The 24585-nt window shown below is 42.8% G+C and overlaps 1 long non-coding RNA gene across 2 annotated transcripts; it reads left to right on the forward strand.

Moving 5' to 3' along the window:
• Positions 1–432: 432 nt before the first annotated feature.
• Positions 433–22142, forward strand: LOC121538435. Of its 2 annotated transcripts, none has more exons than XR_006657388.1 (4): positions 433–1089; positions 12379–12541; positions 13051–13104; positions 21201–22142. It is a non-coding gene; the product is annotated as an uncharacterized LOC121538435 (long non-coding RNA). The 2 variants fall into 2 exon arrangements; XR_006657387.1 differs by lacking the exon at positions 433–1089 and adding an exon at positions 7761–8559.
• The last annotated feature ends 2443 nt before the right edge of the window (positions 22143–24585 follow it).

Below are 24585 nucleotides of genomic sequence, written 5' to 3' on the forward strand. Positions count from 1 at the left end.
TACTGCAAATGGGGCAGTTGTCATATTTACCAATAAATAAAATACAAACAAAATAAAGGTCATCATGTTCCATTTCAGAGTGAAAAAAACTAACATTTCCAGGTTACTGGCATGTTACCCAAAATAATACTCCCCTAATTTTTGTGAACCTTCAAACGAAAACAATTTAATAGCTATAGCAACAGTAAAAGCAATAGGCTACATGCATTGCCACTGTATTACCAGAAATGTGATAAGGAATAACCTTACTGTCAGAATGTGCAGATAGCATTCTCATATCGCCCTGAAACTAGTGAAAATTTAGTGAAATATTGCGGTACTGCTACATATTTGTGGCTCAGTTCGTAGGTTTACCTGTTGGAATAGACGCGTGCGGCACAGTCAGTGAGCCGAGAGACACAAAAACAGGGGGTAGAAGGAGAGGAGGCGGCAGCCTCAGATCTGCAAAAGATGGTGAGGAGAGAGTCCAAGAGCACCTCCTGGAACACCTCCAGTGAGATGGAGAGAGGGGGACAGGATCCTGGGGCTAGAGCCCTATGCTGTGGTGGACAGGGAACCAGAGGTTATGTAGAAGCAGGCAGGCAGCGTTACGGCAGCAGCATCCTCCCTGTATCCAGCCTCTGTGTGGGTAATCAGAGCTGGAAGGCAGACAGGCAGAGTGGAGAGGGCCTTCCTGGAGGATGCGGCCAGCGTTTAGTCCTTTGTGCGCCGTGTCAGCAGGGATTATCTGGAGGAGGAGGGCAGCGGGGAAAGTGGCTGCCCAGGCACTCTCACAAATAGGCGGACAGGCTTCTCTTCGGCTGCTAAATCCGTGTTCTCCCTCATCAACACACGTGCGCGTGCGCATTTTACACACTGCGCTGCACAGCCTTCCTTTCCATACCCCAGGGACACCACTCCCTCTCTTCGCTGCCAGTGAACAGACGGGCAAAGAACAGAGAAGAGGGGGAGGGGCAGCGAGAGCAGAGGAGGAGGGAGGGACGGTGTGTTTGGAGTAGGGCTGTGCTTTTCTGGGGAAGAAAAGGGGCCATATGGAAGGGGACTTCATGAATGAGCACCTGCCATGGTTCCAATTTTCAATCATGGACTGTGAGTAGACCTGTGTGTGTGTTTCAAGTTTTATTAGTTGTATGTACGGGATACACATGGTTTACACCGTCCAACGAAATGCTTACTTGCAGGTTCCTTCTCGACAATGCAACAATAATAAGAAATAATAAAATACGAACAAAATAAATGGCTCAGTAGAATAAACATTTTAGTATATACAGTAAGGCACAATTTATAGTCCAATATTTACATTTGTTTTGCGGAAGGGGGGATGTGTTAAATTTGTGCAGTATTTAGCAATCATTAATACTGTACATAAATACTGCAATCATAAATTATTTGTGTGTGTGTGTGTGTGCGCGTGGGTTGAGGTATAGCCAGGGAAGTGGAAGAGGAATTGGGATAATGTGTGTGTGTTTGTTCTCACAGCTTTGAACAGCACATGGACAGTAATTCAGTAATGTGGGCACAGCTGTGGAGGGCATGGACAGCACAGAACATTTTGCAGCGAGTCATTCTACAAACAGCCACTGACACATGAACAGGCTACAGGGTCATTCCACCTCAAAAAGTACAAGAAAGAGGACTGACACCCACCATCTCAGATTGTTCTGAAATGGTTTATATAGCTAGTAACAGATACGATTAGCATTCCTGCAACATTATTTTGTTGAAATTTAATTGGATCTATGAGAAATTAAGCTAATTGATTGCACCCAAATTGGCCATTTTAATTTATAGGATTCAGGTAATATTCTATAAATATAGTACCCAACATCTGATTTGGACCAAACCCAAAAAAATCCAAAAGCCACCCACGGACCACCCACATTCCATGCTAATCCCACCCCAACAACCAGTATACAGTATCAGTTCTCTATGTTTGACAAGTAGTATGAAGCTGTGGCTTGTAATATTGCTTCTAAATACTATGTAATGTATTCCCTGAATCTGGAGATGTTTTCTTTTCCCTGTTCAGAGAAATGAATAATTGAAAATAGTGTAAAGTAGTGTGAAAGTACCAGGTTTTGACTACTAAATGCAGCTGTTCCTGCTATACCACCACACTATTTTATCAATTTTGCTGGTCTCTTGCGTTTGTTAAATAGATTACAACATCTCCTTTGCAACTTTGGGTAGAAACCCAATAGATCGAGCTCATTATGAAAATACATTGTGTGGTCATCCTCACAATTCACACCAGTCCTCCATGAAAGCAATTCAGTTTATCCTTCTATTACCAACCTAATGCTTCAACCCAACTCTCCTCGAATAGTCCAACAAGTGGTAGCTCTATGGTGCAATTATCATATGAAGACTTTTCCTAGCCCAAAACATTGGAGAAATGGGCTAGGGACTAAAATATTGTGACAACTCTAATAGAACTCAATATCATCACCATTGTAAAACACTACAGTGTATGTTTGGGACTTTTACCATTGAAGACCATACAATTGAAACCATTAGAACTGCTGTAGCCTAATGTTTTTCTTATTCACCAAGAATGGTCTAACAGTAACTAATCCAGAACTTTTTTGGGGGGCATTTCTTGGACACAGATTAAGCCTAAAAGAAGGACTAGCTTGAGGACTAGCTTGAATTGTGAGGATGACCACACAATGTTTCTAACTACAGAAACGATTTCAGAACAATCTGAGATGGTGGGTGTCATGGCTTGCTGAAATTACATGGAACGACTTGCTACGGACACACACATGCAGCTGACATTCCTACTGCCAACGATAAGGGGGTGGTGGTGAACCACACAGCAGACTAACTCCAATAATGAAGCCTGCTGCTCTGTTCTATGTCTCGTAAACAAAGCCAGTCTTGTTGTCCATATGACAGGCAAGGCAGGCCAGCTCAGGACTAGATAGGACAGGTCCATCGCACAGACAGGAATAAATAATTCTCAGGTAAAAAGAAAGGTTGAGTGGTATGTTTCATGATTAACAACTCATTGTGTGATAGGGTGTGATTGTGGTAACGTACAGGAATTCAATTATTTTTGTTCTCCCGATCTGGAATACCTCACCATCAAATGCATTACCTCGCGCATTACATCCAGAATGACCATCAGCACTGCAGTGTATATTCCCCCCCAAGCCGACACCGTGACGGCTTTCAAGGAACTACACTGGACTTTGTGCAAACTGGAAACTGCATATCCTGAGGCCGCATGTATTGTAGCTGGGGACTTTAATGAAGTAAATCTGAGAAAAACACTACCGAAAATCAGAATCTATGCTTCAAGATTGGGAAATGTCCGGGTCGCCTCTGAGAATAGTATCAACGTATGCACACTGACTCGGTTCATCAGGAAGTGCATAGAGGATGTTGTTCCCACTGACGATTAGAACATATCCAAACCAAAAAACTTGGATAGATGGTAGCATTCGTGCAAAACTGAAAGCGAGAACCACCGCATTTAACCATGGCAAGGAGACTGGGAACATGGACGTGTACAAAAAGACCAGCTATAACCTCTGTAAGGCAATCAAAGAGGCAAAACGACAGTCCAGGGATGAAGTGGAGTCGCAATTCAATGGCGCAGACACGAGACGTATGTGGCAGGGACTCCAGACAATCACGGATTGTAAAGGGAAAGACAGCCATGTCGCAGACACAGACCCCTCGCTCCCAGACAAGCAAAACACCTCCTTCGCCCACTTGGGACGCCGCTCATGAGGACTGTGTGCTCGCATTCTCCGTGGCCGACGTGAGTAAGACATTTAAGCGTGTTAAACCTTGCAAGGCTGCCGGCCCAGACGGCATCCCAAGCCGCGTCCTCAGAGCATGTGCAGACCAGCTGACTGGAGTGTTTACGGATATATTCAATCTCTCTCTATCCCAGTCTGTTGTCCCTAGTTGCTTCAAGATGTCCCCCATTGTTCCTGTACCCAAGAAAGAAAAGGTAACTGAACTAAATTACTTCTGTCATAATGAAGTGCTTTGAGAAGCTAGTTAAGGATCATATCACCTCCACCTCACCCGACACCCTAGACCCACTACAATTTGCATACCACCCCAACAGATCCACAGACGACGCAATCGCCATTGCACTGCCCTATCCCACCTGGACAAGATAAATACCTATGTAAGAATGCTGTTCATCGACTACAGCTCAGCCTTAAACACCATAGACAGAGATCATTGCGGTGCGGTCGACATTCTTCATGCTGCGGTTTGGAGCGGGCGGTCAGATCTGACAACTTTGGGATGGAAATATATTGGCAAAGCAATTAACTTTTAGTCCGGAATACAAAGTGTTATCTTTGGGGCAATTCCAATACAACACATTACTGAGTACCACTCTTCATATTTTCTAGCATAGTGGTGGCTGCATCATGTTATGGATATGCTTGTAATCGTTAAGGACGGGGCAGTTTTTCAGGGTAAAAAAGGAACAGAATGGAGCTAAGCAAAGGCAAAATCCTAGAGGAAAACCTGGTTCAGTCTGCTTTCCCCCAGACACTGGGAAATGAATTCACCTTTCAGCAGGACAATAACCTAAAACACAAGGCCAAATCTACACTGGAGTTGCTTACCAAGAAAACAGCGAATGTTCCTGAGTGGCTGAGTTACAGGTTTGACTTAAATCTACTTGAAAATATATTGCAAGACCTACAAATGGATGTCTAGCAATGATCAACAACCAATTTGACAGAGCTTGAAGAATTTTTTAAAGAATAAATGTGCAAATGTTGCAGAATCCAGGAGTGGAAAGCTCTTAGAGACTTACTCAGAAAGACTCACAGCTGTAATCGCTGCCAAAGGTGCTTTTACAAAGTATAGACTCAGGGGTGTGAATACTTATGTAAATCATATATTTCTATATTTCATTTTCAATAAATTTGCTACAATTTCTAAAAACATGGTTTTCACTTAGTCATTAAGGGGTATTGTGTGTAGATGGGTGAGAAAAAAATATATTTAATCCATTTTGAATTCAGGCTGTAACAAAATGTGTAATAAGTCAATACTTTCTGAAGGCACTGTATTCCAGACTCTTGACATTCCTCATTCTGATATTTCTTAATTTCTTTCTTTTTAAATTATGTGTGTATTGTATTGCTCGGCATTACTGCACTATTGGAGCTAGAAACACAAGCATTTCACCTGCGATAACATCTGCAAATCTGTGCACGCGACCAATAAACGGATTTGATATAAGAAGAGTGCATTTACACAACTCGTCCTCTACAAGAGACCGACAGATACGCAAGAACGCACTGTGCTCAAAATAGCCTCTGGAAGTTTCAGGTGAAATATGGACCTATTCAAGATAAATGAGTCACAAAGGGAATGGGATATTGCTCATTGTCACAAGATAAATGTGTCAACCATGACATTAAGCCCATCACGATCAAGTTTCAGCTTTAAGGTAGGTGATACCCTAACAGTGGCATTTTATTCGGTCTTGTGGATTTTAATTCAGAGCCATGACCTTTGGATCCCTTCCGTCCAGCTTTAGTACACTACTGAGTCATGTTCACACACACACACACACACACACACACACACACACAGCACTTCCAAGTTTCAGATAGGCTTTAGCAGCCGCAACATACAGCAGCAGCATCTAGGCAATACACAGAAATTGTCTAGGCATGATGCCTGTGGTTTTTCAAAGATCAACTAGTGCTACATCCTGTGTGATAGGATAGACACTGACAACCTCATTGTCCCAATGCAAAATAACAATTAGCCAGGCTAATATCAAACAATGGAGACAAACTAGACAGAAGCAGCAATGCATTCCAGTCAGACACCACTCAAAAACAATTGATTCTAAGACCTCTGTTTTATATAGAATGCATAATGATAACAGCACCTGAACCACCATACCTCAAGGCAATGTTGTATTTGTATCAAACTTTGGGGAAAACATTGCAAAGGACTCTGTTTCACAATAAATCATACATTTAGCCAGACTAGACATTGTTCCATAAAGACAATCTTCTTGTGATGTAACCTACCTTGTGTCATTATGGTGATACAGTGCCTTGCAAAAGTATTCATCCCCCTTTGGTGTTTTTCCTATTTTGTTGCATTACAACCTGTAATTTAAATTGATTTTTATTTGGATTTAATGTAATAGACATACACAAAATAGTCAAAATTGGTGAAGTGAAATGAAAAAAATTACTTGTTTCAAAAATTCAAAAAAATAAATAAATGGAAAAGTGGTGCGTGCATATGTATTCACCCCCTTTGCTATGAAGCCCCTAAATAAGATCTGGTGCAACCAATTACCTTCAGAAGTCACATAATTAGTTAAATAAAGTCCACCTGTGTGCAATCTAAGTGTCACATGATCTCAGTATATATACACCTGTTCTGAAAGGCCCCGGAGTCTGCAACACCACTTAGCAAGGGGCACCACCAAGCAAATGACACCATGAAGAACAAGGAGCTCTCCAAACAGGTCAGGGACAAATTTGTGGAGAAGTACAGATCAGGGTTGGGTTATTAAAAAAAGATCAGAAACTTTGAACATCCCACGGAGCAGCATTAAATGCATATGGCACCACAACAAACCTGCCAAGAGAGGGCCGCCCACCAAAACTCACAGACCAGGCAAGGAGGGCATTAATCAGAGGCAACAAAGAGACCAAAGATAACCCTGAAGGAGCTGCAAAGCTCCACAGCAGAGATTGGAGTATCTGTCCATAGGACCACTTTAAGCCGTATGCTCCACAGAGCTGGGCTTTACGGAAGAGTGGCCAGAAAAAAGCCATTGCTTAAAGAAAAAAATCAGCAAACACGTTTGGTGTTCGCCAAAAGGCATGTGGGAGACTCCCCAAACATATGGAAGAAGGTACTCTGGTCAGATGAGACTAAAATTGAACTTTTTGGCCATCAAGGAAAACGCTATATCTGGCGCAAACCCAACACCTCTCATCACCCCGAAAACACTATCCCCACAGTGAAGCATGGTGGTGGCAGCAGCATGCTGTGGGGATGTTTTTCCATCGGCAGGGACTGGGAAACTGGTCAGAATTGAAGGCATGCGCTAAATACAGGGAAATTCTTGAGGGAAACCTGTTTCAGTCTTCTAGAGATTTGAGACTGGGACGGAGGTTCACCTTCCAGCAGGACAACGACCCTAAGCATACTGCTAAAGCAACACTCAAGTGGTTTAAGGGGAAACATTTAAATGTATTGGAATGGCTTAGTCAAAGCCCAGATCTCAATCCAATTGAGAATCTGTGGTATGACTTAAAGATTGATGTACACCAGCGGAACCCATCCAACTTGAAGGAGCTGGAGCAGTTTTGCCTTGAAGAATGGGCAAAAATCCCAGTGGCTAGATGTGCCAAGCTTATAGAGACATACCCCAAGATACTTGCAGCTGTAATTGCTGCAAAAGGTGGCTCTACAAAGTATTGACTTTGGGGGGAGTGAATAGTTATGCATGCTCATGTTCTGTTTTTTTCTTTCTTATTTCTTGTTTGTTTTACAATAAAACATATTTTGCATCTTCAAAGTGGTAGGCATATTGTGTAAATCAAATGATACAAACCCCCCAAAATCCATTTTAATTCCAGGTTGTAAGGCAACAAAATAAGAAAAATGCCAAGGGGGGTGAATACTTTTGCAAGCCACTGTACCTTCTTGTAATATAGCCTTACAAACTTGTCTTTAAACAAAGGATTTCTGTAATTTCAGGCACACAAAAGTCAAAGCTGAAGGTGGCCATCCCTCACTGTGGTTTGTCAGACGCAAATGTGACCTACTGTATGTCTCTATCCCTCTCACTGAATTGACCTCAAATATAGGCTACTATCCCTCTCACTGAATTGACCTCAAATATAGGCTAGGCACTATTCCGTGAAGTCTGTAATAAGCAAATGGCTGAATCAAAGATGAATAGCCTACTGCATAGTTGAACAAAAAAGGTGGGAGTTATAGAATTAGGCGCATAATTAAATTGAGTCATGGTTTAACAGTGTTGACAACGTCAAATCCTGAGGCAATATCGCCTGCATCTTTGCACTGGATGAAGGAACAAGTATTTATTCTAGCTGAGGGGTATTCAAATCATTGAGGGGTCATTGCAAATCAGGGGAGTTGGGCAGCAATCACAAATTGTTATCATAAAAATCAAGAGTTTTTATTATGCGTTTCATTGATCACTGACAGTTATCACACTTCTGATACCAGTGTAACCCATTCATAGACACTACCATTAGCGCCTATTGATGATAGTACTGTATCTTCTGATCTGAGGTTTTGTCAAGGGCTTCGACGCTCGTTCTGAACGTTAAAACGCATCGCTTGTGGTACCGTTTTGGAGATCAGCCAGAAATACTAAAAATAAATAAAAAAGGTTAAAGGGTTAGTGTTCGCACAGGGTCATATCTCCATGTTACTTACAGTGCTTGTTTACGGAAGACATAGGCAGCCACCTGTGCTAATTAGTATGCTCTGAAAACCTGTGTGTAAACTAACTGGGGAGGAAGTGCAGTTCCTAAACAGCGTATGGATCTGTGTCAAACTGCTACAGTAAGTGTAAAAATGTGTCTCTCTAATATGAAAGATAAGGGGAATTTCAGCATATGTTTCGAAAACCGTTTCGCAAGCAATGACTATTGACGTTTCTAAACTTTAAAACACAGTGTCGGGGATTGTAGTTCACATACAGCCAACCGTGGGCGAAGCTCACACCTGCTACGCCCACCGCTGAAAACCCTTCGGATAATAAGGGTTTTCAAGAGCTAATCCCAGTGAAGAACCAGGCTCACCACCTGTTATTGAAACCAACCATACATTTTAGTGTGTCAAAGACGGGTAGCCACATAATTGTCCGTATGGTGCAATATTAGGCTAGGTTTTAAATGTTTAAGTGGATATGCATTAAATTATAATCCACAGTATAAAATATAGTTGCCGGAATTGTATCCTTTGCAATGGCCATAACATTGGGCGACAACTGCCAGTACTGCCATGTATTGATACATTTGCTACGTTAGTTAGTTAGCTAGCTAACATACATTCATTAACTAATTTACAGCTGGTAGTCATGTGTGCTAGCTACCACACAGCTAGTTAGCTAACGCTAACATTTTAACTAATCTCCTAGCTCGAAAAAAATGTCGGTCGTGCTTTACTTACCTGACTCCAAATATTAAATATGTGTTAACGTGTAATTCCATAACGGTGTCTATGGTCATAGTTTCCTAACCTGCCACGAAAGTCAAATCTGACCTTAATTTGACAAAAACGGTATCCCTTCTAGCCATGACCCGCCCATACACTAATTGTGGAGAATATACAGTGCGTCACTTCTTGTTTTCATGCGCAGCAGTAGCTAGGTGGCTATCCCCTGCTTAAAATGTACCTATGCAGCTATGTATGTTTCCTTTAGACATTAAATAAAAATAGCCTGCTCAGAGAAGCAAAGTTTGTCCCCTGCCTCTTCGCTCTCGCAGACCTGTACCGTTACACATTGATTTCCTGTTACAGTTCTCTCGGAGCAAAGAGGCTACAGGAGCTAGCTAGCAGACGGAGGCTTGGGCCAGCAAGTAAATTAAGCCACCTCGTAAACCTTGCAAATTAGGTAGCTAACGTTTGCTAGCTGCACGTGCACAAAACATTCGCATGTTCCTTTTCTCTACTAACATTTTACACATATATACGACAACAGTGTTGTTGTGCCCCTCTTGACCTTATTGGCTTGTATGAAAATAAAAAAAATATTATACACTCACTGACTGTAAGTCGCTCTGGATAAGAGCGTCTGCTAAATGACTAAAATGTAAATGTATGGTCCTGCACTGATAGACTTGAAGTTGTTGGTGGTGTATTGTTGTACTGCAGCTCCCCCTGCCGATACACATCAAAAAGTGGCCAGAGGGGGCGTTCCAGAGAATGGTTTAAATGCGGACCGCAATTCAGGGCGGTTTCTGAAATGAGCGTTTCTTGATATGAAGTTATACCCATTGATGTTCGCCATCGGCCCGTGTCCGTTTCTTTTAAGTGCATCTTCGACGAATGTAGTTTTATAATTTTTTGCCTGACCTGAAGACGTCTATATCGGACTAGTAAAGGCCCAGTGCACTACTTTGTGAAAAATTTAAACTAAATGTATTTGTGTTTGAGTGTTTACCAGCATTTGTAATTTGAGTCTGACAATTATCTGTACAAAACAATTAATCTGATAATACTTGTGGAATATAAAAATACTTGCTTGATATGTTTTCAAGTTTCTTGAAATACTTTGCAAATGCAACTTATTTCTATGTGAAAACTGAAATAATCTATTAATTCCTTTTACATTTTAGTAGACACTCTTATCCAGAGCAACTTACTGTAGTAAGTGCATACATTTTCATACTGATCCCCCTTGGGAATCGAACCCACAACCCTAGCATTGCAAGCACCATGCTCTACCAACTGAGCCACATCATCACAAACCACTTGATGTCTCAATGTACTCAATTACTGTATTGTGCATTGTTTTTCTTCACGGTGGTGGAAAGTCTACAGGTACACTATATATACAAAAGTATGTGGACACCCCTTCAAATGAGTGGATTTGGCTATTTCAGCCACACCCGTTACTGACAGGTGTATAAAATCGAGCACACAGCCATGCAATCTCCATAGACCAACATTGGCAGTAGAATGGCCTTACTGAAGAGCTCAGTGACTTTCAACGTGGCACCGTCATAGGATGCCACCTTTCCAACAAGTCAGTTCGTCAAACTGTAAGTGCTGTTATTGTGAAGTGAAAACGTCTAGGAGCAACAACAGCTCAGCCACGAAGTGGTAGGCCACACAAGCTCACAGAACGGGACCGCCGAGTGCTGAAGCGCCTGTCCTCGGTTGCAACACTCACTACCGAGTTCCAACCTGTTTTTGGAAGCAATGTCAGCACACTAACTGTTCGTAGGGAGCTTCATGAAATTGGTTTCCATGGCCGAGCAGCCACACACAAGCCTAAGATCACCATGTGCAATGCCAAGTGTCGGCTGGAGTGGTGTAAGCTCGCCACCATTGGACTCTGGAGCGTGTTCTCTGGAGTAATGAATCACGCTTCACCATCTGGCAGTCCGGCGGACAAATCTGGGTTTGGCGGATGCCAGGAGAATGCTACCTGCCCCAGTGCATAGTGCCAACTGTAAAGTTTGGTGGAGGAGGGCTGTCTGGGGCTGTTTTTCATGGTTCGGGCTAGGCCCCTTAGTTCCAGTGAAGGGAAATCTTAACGCTACAGCATATAATTACATTCTAGACGATTCTGTGCTTCCAACTATGTGGCAATATTTTGGGGAAGGCCCTTTCCTGTTTCAGCATGACAATGCCCCTGTTCACAAATCGAGGTCCATTCAGAAATGGCTTGTTGAGATCGGTGTGGAAGAACTTGACTGGCCTGCACAGAGCCCTGACCTCAACCTCATCAAACACCTTTGGAATGAATTGGAACGCAGACTTTCGAGCCAGGCCTAATCGCCCAACATCAGTGCCCGACCTCACTAATGCTCCTGTGGCTGAATGGAAGCAAGTTCCCACAGCAATGTTCCAACATCTAGTGGAAAGCCTTTGCAGAAGATTGGAGACTGTTATAGCAGCAAAGGGGGGACTAACTCCATATGAATGCCCATGATTTTGGAATGAGATGTTCGATGAGCAGATGTCCACATACATTTGGTAATGTAGTGTACCAAACCTAGATGACCAGCATATATATAATACAGGAATGTACATTTACATTAAGTGGTTTGTAAGGATGGTAAATTAATACTGCAAAAAATGTGGTTGTTTTCCATGTTATTTTATCAATATACATATTTAAGTTGATGTGGATGTTTTGTGTCTTTGCCCATAACTTTGCACCTTTTGATGTAAATGTTTGAGGACAGGGTTTTGTTCTTTCTGGATTCTATTAGAATGACAATAGCAGAGAAAGGGACAGGGCAACAACTCTTACAATTACAACTATTGAATCCTGCATGATACTGTTCTTAATTATACAGCTACCTTCTTTGCCAAAGCAGAGGTACTGAATTTTTGTTGTTGTTGCCTGTGCTAAAGACGTCTATATCGGTCTGCTAATACTAGTAAAGGCCCAGTGCACTACTTTTGTGAAACTATATTTTTGTCAAAAATATATATATTTTTATTAATATAATTTTTTTAATTCTGATTTATCAGGATGTGCTGCAGCACCCTCAGCACCCCTACTTCCAGCGGCTATGGTTTGAACTGTAGCTAGTTAGCTAGATCATTTGTACACTACAAGTTAAACATTTGTTGTATGCATATTTCTGACAGTGCTTTGATATGTGCATATAGTGATAATGTTTAACATCCCTCACTCGGCAGCATGTTATGGTACTAAAGTCGGGCACAGATCCTGAAGCTGCAGTGCACAGTGCCGAAACACAGGACTGTACAGCTGCACATTTTTTGTGAAGACATCGTCAGCAGACTATCCAACAATTGTGACTCATTTACAGTCACAATAAAACAGTGGTGAGATATGGAGGTACAGTATGTGATCACTTTACATAATATGATGATGTGTAGGCCTGAAGCTATTTTACTGTGTTTATTTAAAGGGGCAATCTGGGATTGGTACTACCAATTTGTGTACTGTGAAACTATTGATATATAGACATTGATTATTGAAGAATGTAACTTATAATGAAGCATTTCTAAGTTGCTTTCTTAAAGAATCAATGTCTATTAGCTTATCAACTGTCTAACCCCATCAGAATCCCAAATATAAGTTTGTTTAGTCCATTGTTTGTAAACAATATAATTGTTTCAAAACATGGTTAAAACTATAATTTTGATATGATGGATGGTCAGTCCTTGCATCCATAGCGCTGTCTATTAATTTGAGAGTGGTTACATTTCTCCAGGCCCATCCCTAAGCTTCTAACAGAGGCAAGGTCACCGCTTTGTTATTGTTTCAATTAAGGACTCTAGCTTTACGGTTAGAATTTAGGAAAGATGCATTCTCACTGTGTGTGTGTGTGTGTATGTCTACAGGTTTCATTGGTGGCAGGTGTGGCCCTAGCCTGTCAGTACCAGGGCATCAACCAGGTGTGTGTGACACTATCTGTCTATCTATCTAATCCTCATCATCATCGATTATCTTCCTCTTGTCCAATCAGGGCCAGATCTTTGAGTCTTTCAACATGGCGGCTCTGTGGAAGCTGCCATGTACAGTGGGGGAAAAAAGTATTTAGTCAGCCACCAATTGTGCAAGTTCTCCCACTTAAAAAGATGATAAAGGCCTGTAATTTTCATCATAGGTACACGTCAACTATGACAGGCAAAATGAGATTTTTTTTCCCAGAAAATCACATTATGATTTTTAATGAATTTATTTGCAAATTATGGTGGAAAATAAGTATTTGGTCAATAACAAAAGTTTCTCAGTACTTTGTTATATACCCTTTGTTGGCAATGACACTTTCTGTAAGTCTTCACAAGGTTTTCACACACTGTTGCTGGTATTTTGGCCCATTCCTCCATGCAGATCTCCTCTAGAGCAGTGATGTTTTGGGGCTGTCGCTGGGCAACACAGACTTTCAACTCCCTCCAAAGATTTTCTATGGGGTTGAGATCTGGAGACTGGCTAGGCCACTCCAGGACCTTGAAATGCTTCTTACGAAGCCACTCCTTCGTTGCACGGGCGGTGTGTTTGGGATCATTGTCATGCTGAAAGACCCAGCCACGTTTCATCTTCAATGCCCTTGCTGATGGAAGGAGGTTTTGACTCAAAATCTCACGATACATGGCCCCATTCATTCTTTCCTTTACACGGATCAGTCGTCCTGGTCCCTTTGCAGAAAAACAGCCCCAAAGCATGATGTTTACACCCCCATGCTTCACAGTAGGTATGGTGTTCTTTGGATGCAACTCAGCATTCTTTGTCCTCCAAACACGACGAGTTGAGTTTTTACCAAAAAGTTATATTTTGGTTTCATCTGACCATATGACATTCTCCCAATCCTCTTCTGGATCATCCAAATGCACTCTAGCAAACGTCAGACGGGCCTGGACATGTACTGGCTTAAGCAGGGGGACACGTCTGGCACTGCAGGATTTGAGTCCCTGGCGGCGTAGTGTGTTACTGATGGTAGGCTTTGTTACTTTAGTCCCAGCTCTCTGCAGGTCATTCACTAGGTCCCCCCATGTGGTTCTGGGATTTTTGCTCACCGTTCTTGTGATCATTTTGAACCCACGGGGTGAGATCTTGCGTGGAGCCCCAGATCGAGGGAGATTATCAGTGGTCTTGTATGTCTTCCATTTCCTAATAATTGCTCCCACAGTTGATTTCTTCAAACCAAGCTGCTTACCTATTGCAGATTCAATCTTCCCACCCTGGTGCAGGTCTACAATTTTGTTTCTGGTGTCCTTTGACAGCTCTTTGGTCTTGGCCATAGTGGAGTTTGGAGTGTGACTGTTTGAGGTTGTGGACAGGTGTCTTTTATACTGATAACACGTTTAAACAGGTGCCATTAATACAGGTAACGAGTGGAGGACAGAGGAGCCTCTTAAAGAAGAAGTTACAGGTCTGTGAGAGCCAGAAATCTTGCTTGTTTGTAGGTGACCAAATACTTATTTTCCACCATAATTTGCAAATAAATTCATAAAAAATCCTACAATTTGATTTTCTGGATTTTTTTTCTCATTTTGTCTGTCATAGTTGACGTGTACCTATGATGAAAATTACAGGCCTCTCTCATCTTTTTAAGTGGGAGAACTTGCACAATTGGTGGCTGACTAAATACTTTTTTCCCCCACTGTATCTTCATCTGTGAGAACAACAAGTTTGGCAGGACACACAGTGAGTGTAACATTACCATGGACAGCATAAGCGACCCCAGGGTTAGGTGATACGTGATCTCTGACCCCTGACCCCTGTCCCTCTCCGCCCCCTCACTCCCCACCCACACCTCCTCCACTGTTCTGTTCTGTTTTTTCCTTACCCACCTCCTTGTGTTGCCACTCTCCCTCACTCCCTATTTTAGCCTGTCTAGACACCACGCAGTATAGTGTTGGTTTGGGATGCATCCCAATACTCTAGCACCACTTTCTTTCCAGGGCTCTGTGTCTCTCTTTCTCATCGACCAAAGCCTAGAGCTGAACCCTCCTAATCAGGTCTTACCCCTCTTCCTGTGTGTGATGTAACTTCATGTAGCTACCATATTTGTGAGGAGATCCAGGAAGTGCGCAGTAAGAGTGACCCCATCACTATTAGTGGAGTCTGCCATTAGCATAGTCAGTGTAGTCAGCTCAGCTTTCCCAATTGAGACCGTGTCTGTGCCTCGATCTAGGTCCGGCAAAACTAAAAATGGCGGTGTTCGCCTTAGCAATCTCACTGGAATAAAGACCTCCTCCATTCCTGTCATTATTGAAAGAGATAATATCTCACATCTCAAAATAGGACTACTTAATGTTAGATCCCTCTCGTCCAAGGCAGTCGTAGTCAATTAACTAATCACTGATCAAATCAAATTTTATTTGTCACATACAGTGGGGAAAAAAAGTATTTAGTCAGCCACCAATTGTGCAAGTTCTCCCACTTAAAAAGATGAGAGAGGCCTGTAATTTTCATCATAGGTACACGTCAACTATGACAGACAAAATGAGAAAAAAAATCCAGAAAATCAAATTGTAGGATTTTTTATGAATTTATTTGCAAATTATGGTGGAAAATAAGTATTTGGTCACCTACAAACAAGCAAGATTTCTGGCTCTCACAGACCTGTAACTTCTTCTTTAAGAGGCTCCTCTGTCCTCCACTCGTTACCTGTATTAATGGCACCTGTTTAAACGTGTTATCAGTATAAAAGACACCTGTCCACAACCTCAAACAGTCACACTCCAAACTCCACTATGGCCAAGACCAAAGAGCTGTCAAAGGACACCAGAAACAAAATTGTAGACCTGCACCAGGGTGGGAAGATTGAATCTGCAATAGGTAAGCAGCTTGGTTTGAAGAAATCAACTGTGGGAGCAATTATTAGGAAATGGAAGACATACAAGACCACTGATAATCTCCCTCGATCTGGGGCTCCACGCAAGATCTCACCCCGTGGGTTCAAAATGATCACAAGAACGGTGAGCAAAAATCCCAGAACCACATGGGGGGACCTAGTGAATGACCTGCAGAGAGCTGGGACTAAAGTAACAAAGCCTACCATCAGTAACACACTACGCCGCCAGGGACTCAAATCCTGCAGTGCCAGACGTGTCCCCCTGCTTAAGCCAGTACATGTCCAGGCCCGTCTGACGTTTGCTAGAGTGCATTTGGATGATCCAGAAGAGGATTGGGAGAATGTCATATGGTCAGATGAAACCAAAATATAACTTTTTGGTAAAAACTCAACTCGTCGTGTTTGGAGGACAAAGAATGCTGAGTTGCATCCAAAGAACACCATACCTACTGTGAAGCATGGGGGTGGAAACATCATGCTTTGGGGATGTTTTTCTGCAAAGGGACCAGGACGACTGATCCGTGTAAAGGAAAGAATGAATGGGGCCATGTATCGTGAGATTTTGAGGGAAAACCTCCTTCCATCAGCAAGGGCATTGAAGATGAAACGTGGCTGGGTCTTTCAGCATGACAATGATCCCAAACACACCGCCCGGGCAACGAAGGAGTGGCTTCGTAAGAAGCATTTCAAGGTCCTGGAGTGGCCTAGCCAGTCTCCAGATCTCAATCCCATAGAAAATCTTTGGAGGGAGTTGAAAGTCTGTGTTGCCCAGCGACAGCCCCAAAACATCACTGCTCTAGAGGAGATCTGCATGGAGGAATGGGCCAAAATACCAGCAACAGTGTGTGAAAACCTTGTGAAGACTTACAGAAAACGTTTGACCTGTGTCATTGCCAACAAAGGGTATATAACAAAGTATTGAGAAACTTTTGTTATTGACCAAATACTTATTTTCCACCATGATTTGCAAATAAATTCATTAAAAATCCTACAATGTGATTTTCTGATTTTTTTCTTCTCATTTTGTCTGTCATAGTTGACGTGTACCTATGATGAAAATTACAGGCCTCTCTCATCTTTTTAAGTGGGAGAACTTGCACAATTGGTGGCTGACTAAATACTTTTTTCCCCCACTGTACACGTGTTTAGCAGATGTTATTGCGGGTGTAGCGAAATACTTGTGCTTCTAGCTCCGACAGTGTAGTAATATCTAATAAGTAATATCTAACAATTTCACAACATACACACACAAATCTAAGTAAGGAATTAATTAAGAATATATACATATATGGATGAGCGATGTAAGAGCGGCATGGACTAAGATACAGTAGAATAGTATAGAATACAGTATACACATATGAGATGAGTAATGCAAGATATTTAAACATTATTAAAGTGGCTAGTGTTCCATTTCTTAAAGTGGCCAGTGATTTCTAGTCTATGTCTATAGGCAGCAGCCTCTAATGTGCTAGTGATGGCTGTTTAACAGTCTGATGGCCTTGAGATAGAAGCTGTTTTTCAGTCTCTCGTTCCCAGCTTTGATGCACCTGTACTGACCGCGCCTTCTGGATGATAGCGGGGTGAACAGGCAGTGGCTCGGGTGGTTGATGTCCTTGATGATCGTTTTGGCCATCCTGTGACATCGGGTGCTGTAGGTGTCCTGGAGGGCGGGTAGTTTGCCCCCGGTAATGCGTTGGGCAGACCGCACCACCCTCTTGAAAGCCTTGCGGTTGCGGGCGGTGCAGTTGCCGTACCAGGCGGTGATACAGCCCGACAGGATGCTCTCAATTGTGCATCTGTAAAAGTCTGTGAGGGTTTTAGGTGCCAAGCCAAATTTCTTTAGCCTCCAGAGGTTGAAGAGGATCTGTTGCGCCTTCTTCACCACACTGTCTGTGTGGGTGGTCCATTTCAGTTTGTCAGTGATGTGTACGCCAAGGAACTTGAAGCTTTCCACCTTTTCCACTGTCGTCCCGTCGATGTGGATAGGGGGGTGCACCCTCTGCTGTTTCCTGAAGTCCACGATCATCTCCTTTGTTTTGTTGACGTTGAGTGAGAGGTTATTTTCCTGGCACCACACTCCCAGAGCCCTCACCTCTCTGTAGGCTGTCTCGTCATTGTTGGTAATCAAGCCTACTACTGTTGTGTCTTCTGCAAACTTGATGATTGAGTTGGAGGCGTGCTTGGCCACGCAGTCATGGGTGAACAGGGAGTACAGGAGTGGGCTGAGCACGCACCCTTGTGAGGCCCCAGTGTTTAGGATCAGCGAAGTGGAGGTGTTGTTTCCTACCTTCACCACCTGGGGGCGACCCGTCAGGATGTCCAGGACCCAGTTGCACAGGGCGGGGTTCAGACCCAGGGCCTTGAGCTTAATGATGAGCTTGGAGGGTGATCATAACCTTGATGTGATTGGCCTGACTGAAACATGGCTCTAGCCTTATGAATTTACTGTGTTAAATGAGGCATCTCCTCCTGGTGACACTAGTGACCATATCCCCCGCGAATCCCGCGGAGGTTTTGCAAACATTTACGACAGCAAATAATTGCTGCGTTTTTGTCTTTTCAGCTTCTCAATCACTTTTTATAGCTATTGTTTACAGGCCTCCTGGACCATATACAGCATTCCTCATTGAGTTCACTGAATTCCTATTGAACCTTGTAGTCATGGCAGATAATATATATATTTTTTGGTGACTTCAATATTCACATGGAAAAGTCCACAGCCCCACTTCGAAAGGCTTTCGGAGCCATCATCGACTCAGTGGGATTTGTCCAACATGTCTCCAGACCTACGCATTGCCACAGACACCCTGGATCTAGTTTTGTCCCGTGGAATAAATATTGTGGGGTAAAAAAATTTTTTGCCTCATAATCCTGCAACAAATAATCTGCTTAGACCCCAACCAAGAATGATCAAAAGCTGCGTTATAAATTCTCGGACAACCCAAAGATTCCTAGATGCCCTTCCAGACTCCCTCCACCTACCCAAGGACGTTGGAGTACAAAAATCTGTTAACCACCTAACCGAGGATCTAAATGTAACCTTGCGTAATACCCTAGATGCAGTCGCCCCTCTAAAAACAAAAATAATTTGTCACAAGAAATTAGCTCCCTGGTATACAGATAATACCCAAGCCCTGAAGCAAGCTTCCAGAAAATTGGAACGGAAATGGCGCTCCACCAAACTGTACGTTTTCCAACTACCTTGGAAAGACAGTACTGTGCAATATCGAAGAGTCCTCACTGCTGCTCGATCAGCCACCTTTATTTATTTTTGATACTGTTGCAAAGCTAACTAAAAAGCAGCATATCCCAAGAGAGGATGGTCTTCACTTCAGCAGTGATGAATTCATGAACTTCTTCAACGAAAATATCATGATCATTAGTAAGCAAATTACGGACTCCTCTTTGAATCTGCATATTTCTCCAAAACTCAGTTGTCCTGAGTCTGCACAGAACTGCCAGGACTCAAGTTTTTAAATCCTGTATCTCTCGACACATTCACGAAAATAGTCATGGCCTTAATGGCCAAAACAGAGATGCTAGTTCTAAGTCCCAAGAAACAAAGAGATCTGCTGTTTGATCTGACAATTAATCTTGATGGTTGTACAGTCGTCAAAAATAAACTGTGATGGACCTCGGCATTACTCTGGACTCTGATATTTGTTTTGACAAACAATATTTAAAAGGCAGCTTTTTTCCATCTTCGTAACATTGCAAAAATCTGAAACTTTTTGTCAAAGAATTATGCAGAAAAGCTAATCCATGCTTTTGTCACTTGTAGATTAGACTACTGAAATGCTCTACTCTCCAGCTATCCGGATAAAGCACTAAATAAACTTCAGTTAGTGCTAAATACGGCTGCTAGAATCTTGACTAGAACCAAAGAAAGTATCATATTACACCAGTGCTAGCCTCTCTACACTGGCTTCCTGTTAAAGCTAGGGCTAATTTCAAGGTTTTACTGCTAACTGACAAAGCATTCCATGGACATGCTCCTACCTATCTCTCAGATTTGGTCCTGGCATACATACCTACACGTACACTACAGTCACAAGACGCAGACCTCCTTTTTGTCCCTAGAATTTCTAAGCAAACAGCTGGAGGCAGGGCTTTGTCCTATGGAGCGCCATTTTTATGGAATGTGAGAGACGCAGACTCTGTCTTGACCTTTTAAGTCTTTACTGAAGACTCATCTCTTCAGTAGGTCCTATGATTGAGTGTAGTCTGGACCAGGGGTGCGAAGGTGAACGGCAAGGCACTGGAGTGACGAACCGCCCTTGCTGTCTCTACCTGGCCGGCTCCTCTCTCGCCACTGGGATTCTCTGCCTCTGACCCTATTATGGGGCTGAGTCACTGGCTTACTAGTGCTCTTCCATGCCGTCCCTAGGAGGAGTGCGTCACGTCGTGCCAGGCTTTTTTCGATATACTCGACTTGAGTGGGTTGAGTCACTGACGTGATCTTCCTGTCCGGTTTTGTGACCCCTCGGGCTCGTGCGGTGGAGGAGATCTTCGTGGGCTATACTCATCCTTGTGTCAGGGTAGTAAGTTGGTGGTCTGTTGATATCCCTCTAGTGGTGTGGAGGCTGTGCTCTCTCTCTCTCTACCGCACCTGCTGTCTCGACCTCTGAATGCTTGGCAATGAAAAGCCAACAAGCCAATTTACTCCTGAGGTGCTGACATTTACTGACTTGTTGCACCCTCTACAACCATTGTGATTATTATTTGACCCTGCTGGTCATCTATGAACTTTTGAACATCTTGAAGAGCGATCTGGCCTTAATGGCCATGTACTCGTATAATCTCTACTCTGTCACAGTCAGAAGAGGACTGGCCACCCCTCAGAGCCTGGTTCCTCTCTAGGTTTCTTCCTAGGTTCCTGCCTTTCTAGGGAGTTTTTCCTCACCACCGTGCTTCTACATCTGCATTGCTTGCTGTTTGGGGTTTTACACTGTGTTTCTGTATAAGTGTCACTTTGTGACATCTGCTGATGTAAAAAGGGCTTTTAAATACATTTGATTTGATATGCTGAAGGAACGCATGCTGTCCAACAACATGGCTTCTGTGGAGGAGGTCACACACACACACACACACACACAGGTGGTCCAAATACTACAATAAATGTTGTATGTTTTCTTCCTTCCCTCCTTCTTTTCTTCCTTCCTTCCGTCCATCCTTCCTCCCTCCCTACAGGAGATAGATGTAGAGATCAGGAAGGTGATCAAGTATGTGGCCCAGTTTGCGATCTCTGACCCTGAGCCGCCATGGGATGACCTCTGCAACCACATCTTCACCTGCGAACTGCCCATGGAGGTCTGCGGGACCACCCCTGGGTCAAACTAAAGTCTGTCAGCTAGACACACACACACACACACACACACACACACACACACACACACACACCTGGACCAAACTACAGTCCATCAGCTACACATCCCTTCCGACCTTCTGAGACACCAACCCCTGGGTGAAAGTCTACTCCTCCTTTCCTCTTCTCCTTCTCTCATTCCATTTTCTCTCATTAGTTCTCTAAACTCACAATAGGATATGCGATTGTGACCCTGTAGGTCAGAGTTCAGTCAGTAGCAGCATTCCAAACCATTTAATCACCTCTGACCCTATGATGTCACTAGTATTTATTCACAATATGTACTGTATAGCGTATAATATGTAATTTTATGTCAGAGTTGGTATGTATTCTACTGATACTGAGGGATCTGTCTGTGAATGGGAGGTGAATTGCATTGGGCAGGCTTTTGTACCAGCCCAGCACTAACACACCTGATTCAACATATCAACCTGCGCTAAACCAAGTACTACTCTCTGTTTTTAAGGTTTATGACTGTTTGTATGTATTACGTTCCTCTGACCCAGATGCTATTGTTGCACTTTTACTAGATAAACTTAAGAGACACCAGACTGAAAGTAATAATGTCATCATAGGAAATGGGAATGGCAATGGTCGTTTTTTTGTCTACTGCTCTCTTCCTCTCCTTCTCTTCCTCTTTCTCTGACTCCCTCCTTCTCTGATCCAAACACTATGAAACTGAAGCATCTGCGTGAACTGAAAGACTAAAAGATTGTAATACAGTTTGGAGTGATTTGACTGAAGCAATAAAGTTGGCTAAGACTTTGGGTGTTAAGTGACTTTGGGTGTATTGAAAAGCACTTAAAATAAAATGTATTTATATTGTTATTATTTTGTTTCTGATGACACTGGAGAGGTCTGTGTGCATCAGAGCTAATAATGTACCATGCCAGGTAGGTGAGTGCATTGTTATGCTCCCTGCGTTGCCACGAATCTCAGTATTAACTAGTCGTAAGTCATATCTAGTGTTTATAACTAGTGTTTATATATACTGAACAAAAAAATCAACGCAATATGCAAGAATTTAAATGATTTTACTGAGTTACAGTTCATATAAGGAAATCAGTCAATTTAAATAAATAAATTAGGCTCGAATCTATGGATTTCACATGACTGGGAATACAGATATGCATCTGTTGGTCACAGATACCTTAAAAAAGGTAGGGCTGTAGATCTGGTGTGACCACCATTTGCTTCATGCAGTGCGACACATCTCCTTCGCACAAAGTTGATCAGGCTGTTGACTGTGGCCTGTGGAATGTTGTCCCACTCATCAATGGCTGTGCGAAGTTGCTGGATATTGGCGGGAACTGGAACACGATGTCGTACATGTCGATCCAGAGCATCCCAAACATTTTCAATGGGTGACATGTCTGGTGAGTATGCAGGCCATGGAAGAACTGGGACATTTTAAGCTTCCAGGAATTGTGTACAGATCCTTGCGACATGGGGCCATGTATTATCATGCTGAAACATGAGGTGATGGTGGCGGATGAATTGCATGACAATGGGCCTCAGGATCTTGTCATGATATCGCTGTGCATTCAAATTACCATTGATAAAATATAATTTGTGTTCGTTGTCTGTAGCTTATGCCTGCCCATACCATTACCCCTCCACCACCATGGGGCACTCTGTTCACAGCGTTGACATCAGCAAACCGCTCGACCACACGACGCCATACACATACAAGGTCTGCGGTTTTGAGGCCGGTTGGACGTACTGCCAAATTCTCTAAAACAACGGTAAAAAATGAACATTAAATTCTCTGGCAAAAGCTCTGGTGGACATTCATGCAGTCTGCATGCCAATTGCATGCTCCCGCAAAACTTGAGACATCTGTGGCATTATGTTGTGTGACAAAACTGCACATTTTAGAGTGGCCTTTTATTGTCCCCAGCACAAGGTGCACCTGTCTAATGATCATGCCGTTTAATCAGCTTCTTGATATGCCACACCTGTCAGGTGGATGGATTATCTTGGCAAATGAGAAATGCTCACTAACAGGGATGTAAAGAAATTGTGCACAACATTTTTGAGAAATAAGCTTTTTGTGCGTATGGAACATTTCTGGGATCTTTTATTTCAGCTCATGAAACATGGGACCAACACTTTACATGTTGTGTTTATATTTTTGTTTAGTGTATATTTATATACAGTAGAGATCAGTGGTGTAGCAGAGGGTAAACGCAGTTTACGCACCTTTTTTTTTTATTTTGTGAGAGGGTTTACCCACCTTTTGTGGAAAAATGCATTGAAGTTATTGTGAGAGTTACTTTATTCACCATGGACGGAGATCAGAGTTTACCACTACATCACTGGTAGATATCATGTTTTAAGATTGTGAGGTTTCCAGCTAAGGAAAGCTGAAGGCACCAGAGTTATAACCTCTCACTTTGCCAGAAATTCACACACACACACAAACTCTAATTTTAGTTTAGTTTTATCAGTGTTCGACTGTGGTAATGTTTTCAACTTTGAATGGTCGTTCAATAAACTTTATTATATCAATTGCAATCCAAGATGGCGTAGCAGTGCGGTCGTGTTCTTTGTTGTGTGTCTGTGTAAATAGCCAGTTTTTTGTATTTTTTTTGTATTTTTCGTACTTATTTCCCTATCACACTTTTCATCCTTCTACAAAATATACTTTCCTGCAACCCGCCTCTCTCAATGTGGAACGGATTCTATTATTGACTTACCTTTTATCTAGAATCTCCAGTTGAAACTAGCTAGCCAGCTAACTAGCTACTTGCTATTAGCCACCATTAGCGGTTTTCACCCAGAACATCGGATTTTCTGCCGGAATAACTGAATCACTGGACATTAACACCGGATCGCAACTAGCTAGCCGCAACCTGATGGATGTTGCTGTTGGCTAATCACCGCTGCCCCCGAAACTAGCACCAGTTAGCCTTGAGCTAGCCTCGAGCCAGGCCCATATCCCGGCTATCTACCTCTCTGTCTACCAGACGGGAGTAGCCAGCTAACTAGCTACTTGCTATTAGCCACCGTTAGCGGTTTTTCACCATTGTCCGTGGCCTGCACTACCTACCAGCCAGCTCTAGCCTGGACTATTATCGGCCAGTCTGCACTGTCTGCACAGCGCGTTATCGACCCAGAACATATCGTTTTTTTCTGCCGGAATCACTGAATCACTGGACCTTTAATACCGGATCATTGCAACTAGCTAGCTGCAACCAAATGGTTGTA

The sequence above is a fragment of the Coregonus clupeaformis genome, chromosome 24 (genome assembly GCF_020615455.1).
Source record: "Coregonus clupeaformis isolate EN_2021a chromosome 24, ASM2061545v1, whole genome shotgun sequence".
Classification (NCBI taxonomy): Eukaryota; Metazoa; Chordata; class Actinopteri; order Salmoniformes; family Salmonidae; genus Coregonus; species Coregonus clupeaformis.